The sequence below is a fragment of the Argentina silus genome (genome assembly GCF_951799395.1).
Source record: "Argentina silus genome assembly, chromosome: 18".
In the NCBI taxonomy this organism is placed as follows: domain Eukaryota; kingdom Metazoa; phylum Chordata; class Actinopteri; order Argentiniformes; family Argentinidae; genus Argentina; species Argentina silus.
The window spans coordinates 16029779-16037663 of NC_139672.1; positions in this window are offsets into that span (position 1 = coordinate 16029779).

The following is a 7885-nucleotide window of genomic DNA, read 5'->3' on the forward strand; positions in this document are numbered from 1 at the left end:
TTAATTGGCCGCTGGGAGGACGCCGGGGCCTTCAGAGACCGCAAGCTGAAAACCATTTCACCTGGCGGCGGGCTCCGGTCGCCGTGGCTACGGGGTCCGGTAACCCTAGCGACAGGGCTCAGTCACCGGTGGTACACAGATTACCCTCTGAGCCCCTTAACTGAAACCACACGTCCCCCCAAAGAAAAAATAAAGGGATGATTTATTATTGATTCTCAGACCGTCGGAGAGGACGGCAGTTAGAGAAGAACCCGGGATGACCCTGGAGCGCTGGGAATGGAACAGTCGGGGCCTCGTAAGCCATGGAGCCCGATGGCCGGAGCTCAGTAACAAAACCTCCAAAACGCAGTAACGTCAATAATCCTCACAAAACACCTCTCTTCTCACACTCCCACTGCATTGTCCTGTGAAAGCAGACAGTACTCCAGTAAAGAGCTTATATAACTGTGTTCCGTTCGGATGTGTCGTCCTCGTGAATCCATTAACCACGAAGGCCGGTGATGAATGACGTGCCCGGTCCAGCTACTTATCAGTGAAAATGTGAAAATGTTTTGGCCAAAAGGATTTTGGGAAAAGTAATAGTACGTCCTGGGTGAGTGCCTTACGGTGAGCGTGGCCCGGAGTGCCGCTGCGCCCCGCTGTAAGTGTGATCCAGGCTTCTCCTGTAATTGAAAACGGTGAACTGGCCCACTGTCATCCATTACGGCTCCGCCCGGCGACCGAGCGACTGAGAGTGCTTTGGTTGGAACTCTCGCGCCAGGCTTGTTCTGTTCTGGAATTGGAATGCGATTAGGAATTGGAACACGACTGCGTTCACACCCACATCAACCCCCTGTAGAGCTCCCCCCCACCCCCCAACCCGATGGCCCTCCCCCCACCACATCAAGATGGATGGTTGTTGTTAGCCTAGCTTCTGGCATTTCGCTGGGGGTCCAATGACCTTTTCATGTGGGGAGAGGGACTGGTATTACCTATCGATCAGCCAACTCTCCACCACTGTTTCTCAGTGGGGGGGCTCGTGTCCTCTGCAGTGTGTAGCCTCGGCCAGGATGATGAGTACTGTCGGCCATTGGCATCATGAAACTAAATGACTTGGTGTTAATATGATGGGGGAGCCCATAACATCAAGACAATAGGTTCCCTTTGTCTGTGTCTGTGTCTGTCTGCTGCTGCTGGTCAACCTGATGTCCCCATTTGGGATTGATAAAGTATATTGATTAATTCATTTGATGATTTGATCATTTGATCATTCATTCATAGATACACATCATTCATATTAATTTAGCCCTTCCTTCCTGTCTTTCCGACCTTCTTTTCTTCGTTCCCTTCTTCCTTCCTGTCTTGCTCTCTTCTTTCCTCCATTCCTTCCTCCCTTCCTTCCTTCTTTTCTTTGTTCCCCTCTTCCTTCCTGTCTTTCTTTCTTCCTTCCTTCCTTCCTTCCTTCCTTCCTTCCTTCCTTCCTTCCTTCCTTCCTTCCTTCCTTCCTCCCTCCCTCCCTCCCTCCCTTCCTTCCTTCCTTCCTTCCTTCCTTCCTCCCTCCCTTCCTTTCTTCCTCCCTTCCTTCCTCCCTCCCTCCCTCCCTTCCTTTCTTCCTCCCTTCCTTTCTCCCTTCCTTTCTTCATATAAATGTGGGTTCCATTTCTGTCGGCTGCAATCAGTAGGACCATATATAACCACTCTCTACAGAACCAGAGCTAATAACCACCATTCTCACACTTTTAAACCGCGGTACCGTACCTCCAAACGACCCCTTTTGTCTCCCATTTGACCTCTCATGGGATGTTCAGTACAGTAGTCTGCCTGCCGTGGAGGTCTCCAACCGCACATACAACAGGAAAGATAAGAAAACGTTGAACGTTGTTCCCATTAACTACTCTACTACCATTGCATTGATTTCTTATTTCCCTCCGTAGAATAGTGGTTAAGCAATAACGTCGCACTTGGTAGCTCCAGGCACCCCCAGTCCCGGTATTAAGCCAGCTCTAACCCTCTAAACCTCAGTCTCTGGTGAGACAGGAATGCAGCTGGTGGAGGTAGAAATCGGAGGACGGGCTCATTGCAATGCATGAAACAAAATGTGGAAAGCCTCCCCTGCTATAGCTTGACTTGTGCCTTGGTTCTTGCTGACCCCCTGATGCATTGGTACCAATGGGATGTTTCAATATTGTATACAGTACATGAGGTAATTACATTAAATATATGATGTTCTTGGAAAATTGGAGGATCAGAGAATCAAAAAAACAACTCCTTGGTATTGATCTCATGAGGCACGAGCCGTGCTGATTACCCACTTCATAGAGAAGGGAGAGAAAGAGAGAGAGAGAGAGAGAGAGAGAGAGGGAGAGAGAGAGAAAGAGAGAGAAAGAGGGAGTGAGAGAGGGAGAGAAGGGAGAGAGAGAGAGAGGGAGAGAAGGGAGAGAGAGAGAGAGAGAGAAGAGAGAGAGTGTACAGAAGTATAATTTAATCTATTTAATTGCGGCTTTTTTCCAAAGCCAAAACCCTTTGATTTGGCCCTCATTTAATTTGACATCTGTCTCAAAGAATTCTTATTTACTGAATTTCCTTTTTTTCCCCCTGCGTGTATATAAACATGCATGCCTATGTATCAGAGCCGGGGTGCTTGAAAGCTGCCAAAGTACTGCATGTGATGAATGGATAATTATGTTGTCTATTCTTTCATGTGTGGCCATGCTTATGCAACAGGCTGGCGTTGAGCAGATCCTTCAGTATAATAATGCTGCTTTCATTATCCCTCCTAGTGCCTCCTGCCTTGACATCATCCAGGCGTTGGTGAGCCAAGCATCCCTGACTGGGAGACGTGGAGGGCAGAGTGATTTATGCATCCGTGTCATGTTGGCAGAAGCTAATGCATCACTGGTGAAATCATCTTATTATACTGTATATTGGTATTGGTCGAGATGTGCCAGAAACGCACATTTCACGGCACAGATGAGATGTCGACAGAGGTTTGTTTCGTGTTGGGAGATAGGCAGAAGGCTCTGGTGCGACAGAGATAGGCAGAAGGCTCTGGTGCGACTAGCACTATGGACAACAACGGTTGGTAATTGTTTTCGCTAATGCTAATGTTTGCTAATGCCTTCCCCCGACATTTTACCCCATCCTTAACCACCCTGAGTTAATAATACTGCCAAAGATTAACTTCTTACGTACTGTACTGTAAGTCACACAAATGAACGTATCCTCACGTAGTGTCTCTTAAATTGTTAATGTACATTATCGTCCAAAAATCTCTTGCAGGACACACAACTGGGAACGTGTACTATTGTGTTTTGGCACAGGATTTAATTAGGAGACTGAGTTGTCATTATGTAACCTCCCTTGGCCTGCTGGTCTGCTGCTTCCTCAGACCTGGCTTCACTTTGGGATTAGAGACAGATTGCCATCTCTGTCACTTGCTTATCTGTTATCCTCCCTCTTGAAATAAAGCTTAGCCGGACGCCCGATGCTCTCCAGATTACCAGCGGGCAGGTATGGAAATACTTGACCGATTAGATGTCCTTCATCTAAGAGGTGTGTGTGTGTGTGTGTGTGTGTGTGTGTGTGTGTGTGTGTGTGTGTGTGTGTGTGTGTGTGTGTGTGTGTGTGTGTGTGTGTGTGTGAGTGAGTGTGTGTGTGTGAGTGTGTATGTGTGTATGTGAGTGTGTGTATGTGCATATGTGCGCGCACGTGTGTGTGTGTGTGTGTGTGTGCATATGTGCACGCACGTGTGTGTGTGTGTGTGTGTGCCTGTGTCTCGCTGTTATCGAGTAAACAAAATCACAGGTTGAGTGGATGCACTTTCGGTTGACAGCCGTCCCTGAAGATTCCCACAATCCCTTGGGTCTGTTGTCCTCATTCTGCTCACAATAACTTCCTTCTTGCCATCCGTGTCAGTCATGTAAATGCCTGGTTCCAACATTGTCATCACTAAAAGGTCCCCGGTAGGAGTTATTCTCACGTGGCGATAATTTCAAGTGACGTACGGTAGAGACAAACAGACCTGAGAGGGAAAGAGCACGGAGGTGACGGAACGGTTTCATGTCTAAATATAGGAGCCCTTGTCTTTGCACATATTTCAAACAGACAGCCGGAAAAAGAAAAGAACAAGTATTCGGTTGCTCTGATAGTCTAGTCTCTCCCTCACGCGGAAATTGACTCATCCTCTCAAAGATAATAGCAGCTTTCTCTGTTTTCTTAAAAAAAAAAAAAAAGAGAGAGAAAGAAAACGAAACGAAACGAAACGAAATGAAAAAAAACAAAGGAAATAATGGTGGTAGCGGTTGTGGTTGTTTTTTCACATGGTCTTTTTACTATTCCTTGTGTGCAGGCGCTTCGTTAAATGTTTCCTCCCCTCTCTGCAGTGCCTGCAGGTGTCAGTCAACCGCAGCAGGATTAAGGGTGAATGTGAGCGCGATTAAATGTCTTTGCCAACCTGTCTTCTCCATACGTCTTGATACGATTCGCCCGGCTCTCTGTTTAGGCTAAATCCAGCCTTCCTAGATGCTGACATTTTTCTTTTTCTTCTTCTTCTCCTTCTTCTTTTTCTTCCTTTTTCTGAGGGGTTTTAAATCGACAGCTGGCTTACTTGCCCATGGGCAGGGCAATGAGATTAGTCAATTGAATGAAGCTTGAAAGAGTGGCTTGGTTCAGTGAGGTCTCCATCAGGTTTTATTCTGTCATTCATGAAAAAGTACAATAACAAACAAGAAGAGTTGTACTGATATTATATCTAGACTTATATGATGAAATATGGATTTTAAATTAAGCTTAATATATTTTTTGAGAGGGCCAGTCCCACTCTTATATTTAAAAATATATAACTTATATAGAGATAGTGGAGAAAGCCAGGGAAGTAAGGAGAGGGTGTGTCAGCAGGGCATGGGCCGGATTCTAACCCAGGATGCCATGGGCGTATGTGTGCACTGTAGGCCATGGTGCTAGACCCCTGGACCACCCTAGGCCACGTATTGATGTTATATCTAAACTTATATGAAATATGGATGTTGTAAGAGTAGCACAGGTGGTTTGGATTCAGTCAATAACCTTGGCCAAGACTGTGAAGCTCCCAGACCCAATGCCTAGGCTTTAGCTTCCATGCAAACAAGGCGCATGTCTTCCATGCAAACAGACCCAGGTTTAAACCCCCGATCAGTCACACAAGAATGAATATACATGAATATCCAACTAACTGTGCATTTCTAATACACAGTATGAATATTCATACAGTACGACATACGACGTAGGGCGTCCATAGAAATCCAAGCGATTCAGAGTCCTGAATACGAAATGATATGAATTTTGAGCTCGGCGGAGGATAAAAACCCAATCACATGAAAAAAGAGCTAATTATAGCCCTGCTCCGTCACATCGCTTTAGATTAACAGTGACTGGGAAGAAGAACCAGTTCATTGTTGTGAGACTTTTAAACACAGGCTGTGTGCATCGTCTGTGGGAAAGGTCAGGCCATTGTGTGAAATTAGTGAAGACAGAAAGGTCATCGAGATGCTTCCCGCCCAATAGATAAGACCAGGAATAATAGCTTCTTGTTTCTCTGATTATCATGGCTAATAATACAGACAACCACCCTGCTTTGTTCCCGCTGTAGCGGAGAGACGTTCACCGGAACGGGTCTTTGTGTGTTTGGAGATGGGCGGGGGGGGGGAGGGGTTGGGGTTGGGTGGGGGGGGGGGGGGGGGTGATGAGACTAAGTATGTTAATGAATGGGAAGAGCTTTGAATTAGGACCATTCAGCTCTGTGTGAGGCTGAGATGTTAGATAGAGTGTATTGAGATCACAGTAAGTATCACTAACAGACAAGTCGGGGTCTTAGGGACAATCGCTGAATACTCGTTAAAGGTTCGCGTGTATTTGTCTTATTTGTCTCAAATTTGACTCGTAGTGCCCTGAGATAACACGAGACAATAGACCCTCCTGCTGAGCCTTTGCCACAATCAAAGCTGTCTGAAAGATGTGTATAATAGTGTCATTAAAGGTTTCTAATTTTCAACAGATATCACAGCTACTGTGCCTATCACGTTTGGTCCTGTGTTTGTTTTGTGTGTGTGTGTGTGTGTGTGTGTGTGTGCGTGTGTAGGTGTGTGCTGAAAATCTCTTAATGGAGTCTGTTGTGTGTGTGTGTGTCTCTGTGTGTGTGTGTGTGTGTGTGTGTGTGTGTGTGTGTGTGTGTGTGTGTGTGTGTGCGTGTGTGTGTGTGCGTGTGCATGTGTGCTGAAAATCCCTAAATAGAGTCTGTTTTAGCAACCACCAGCGATGTAGTAGAGGATACATGTTTTTCGGGGGCTAAATAGCACACACCACCTTTTCTCCCTCTCTCAAAACTCTCCATTGGGTTTTCACAGGTATATATATTTCAGACAGAAACAGAATGGGTTTTTTTAAGCGATCCTAGCCAAAACACCTTCATTTTAACACCACTTTTGAACGTTCGTCACTTTCTCAACCAACCTTTGTTTAACCAACCTGTGTTTCTGCCACCTCATGCCCGGTGGCGCCGACACTCTGACTTGGTGTGAGTAGGTAATGGGCTGTGGAATAGGTGGCAGCACCGGGTGACAGGAGCCGCTACCTAGCGTGTGGATCAGTGAGATAAAGACTCATGTTCGTCGAGGCGCCATATGTATAGACTGCTGTGCCGACATCATACCAGGGACGGCCCAGCTGTATCTGCGAGCAACATGCTGCTACTTTAGCCTGCTATTTAACGCCATCTGTGCGCTGTGCATAACGACGTGCGTTACTATGGACAGCGGGAGGCTACGGAGGATATTTTGCAAAATCGCGCGTGCCGTTTTCGAATGAAAACAAGAATATCCTGCCCTTGCTTGTGCTTTTAGAATTCAATCTATTTCTTTTGATTTCCATTTAACCGCCATTGATCCATAAAGACCCCCAATAAGGGAGGAAAAGGTGAATTGAACCAGAAGCCCGGACTAAAAAGACTATCTGTCTGGACCGCTTACCTGCGGTAGGGGGATGCACTGCTGTACGTTGACCCATAACCCACTCCTATAGAGCTTGTCAGGATGATCCACTATCATTTCTCTAGTCTTCACTGTGGTTCAGGGCCTTGAGCAGCATTCTGGAGAAGTGTAATTGCGTTTGCCTGTGTGTGTGTGCGTGTGTGTGTGTGTGTGTGTGTGTGTGTGTCTGTCTGACTGTCAGTGTGTGCGTGCGTGCGAATGTGCATGTGTGTGTGTCTGTCTGACTGTCAGTGTGTGCGTGCATGCGAATGTGCATGTGTGTGTGTGTGTGTGTGTGTGTGTGCGTGTGCGGGAGTGTGTGTGGGTGTGCTCCCTTACATCCAAAAGAGCCTCAACCAGCATCAGCTACACGTCTGCCAACATTCATAGTTTGGCTTGACGTCTCCCAGAATAAGCCATTACCTCCTGCAGTGTCTCTGCTCCAACAGATTTCTACTAACGCCTGAATAGAATTCGCTAATCAAACGTTTGCAGTGTTGCGGGATTTTTATAATCGCCTAGAACCGGTTTGGGTCTGCTCTGGCAACTCGAGGGCAGCATTTCAGTCCAGAACTGGCAACCATAAGGAGCCGTGATGCATCTGCGGTACAGTAGAATGTTGTGGAGAGTCGGGAGGGGAGGGGAGGGGAGGGGAGGGGAGAGTCGGTAGGGGAGGGGAAAGGAGGGGAGGGGAGGGCCGGGGGTCTGAGAGGGAGATGGATGCACTGCTCAGGTATTGAGGTATGGACTCCTCTCTAGCTGCAGGGAACACTGTCAGCAGACGAGCTTCCCTCATCACACACACACACACACACACCGTACACACACGCGTGCACACATTAGACACACGCCCACACAGACACCGTACACACACGCGTGCCCACATTACACACACGCCCACACAG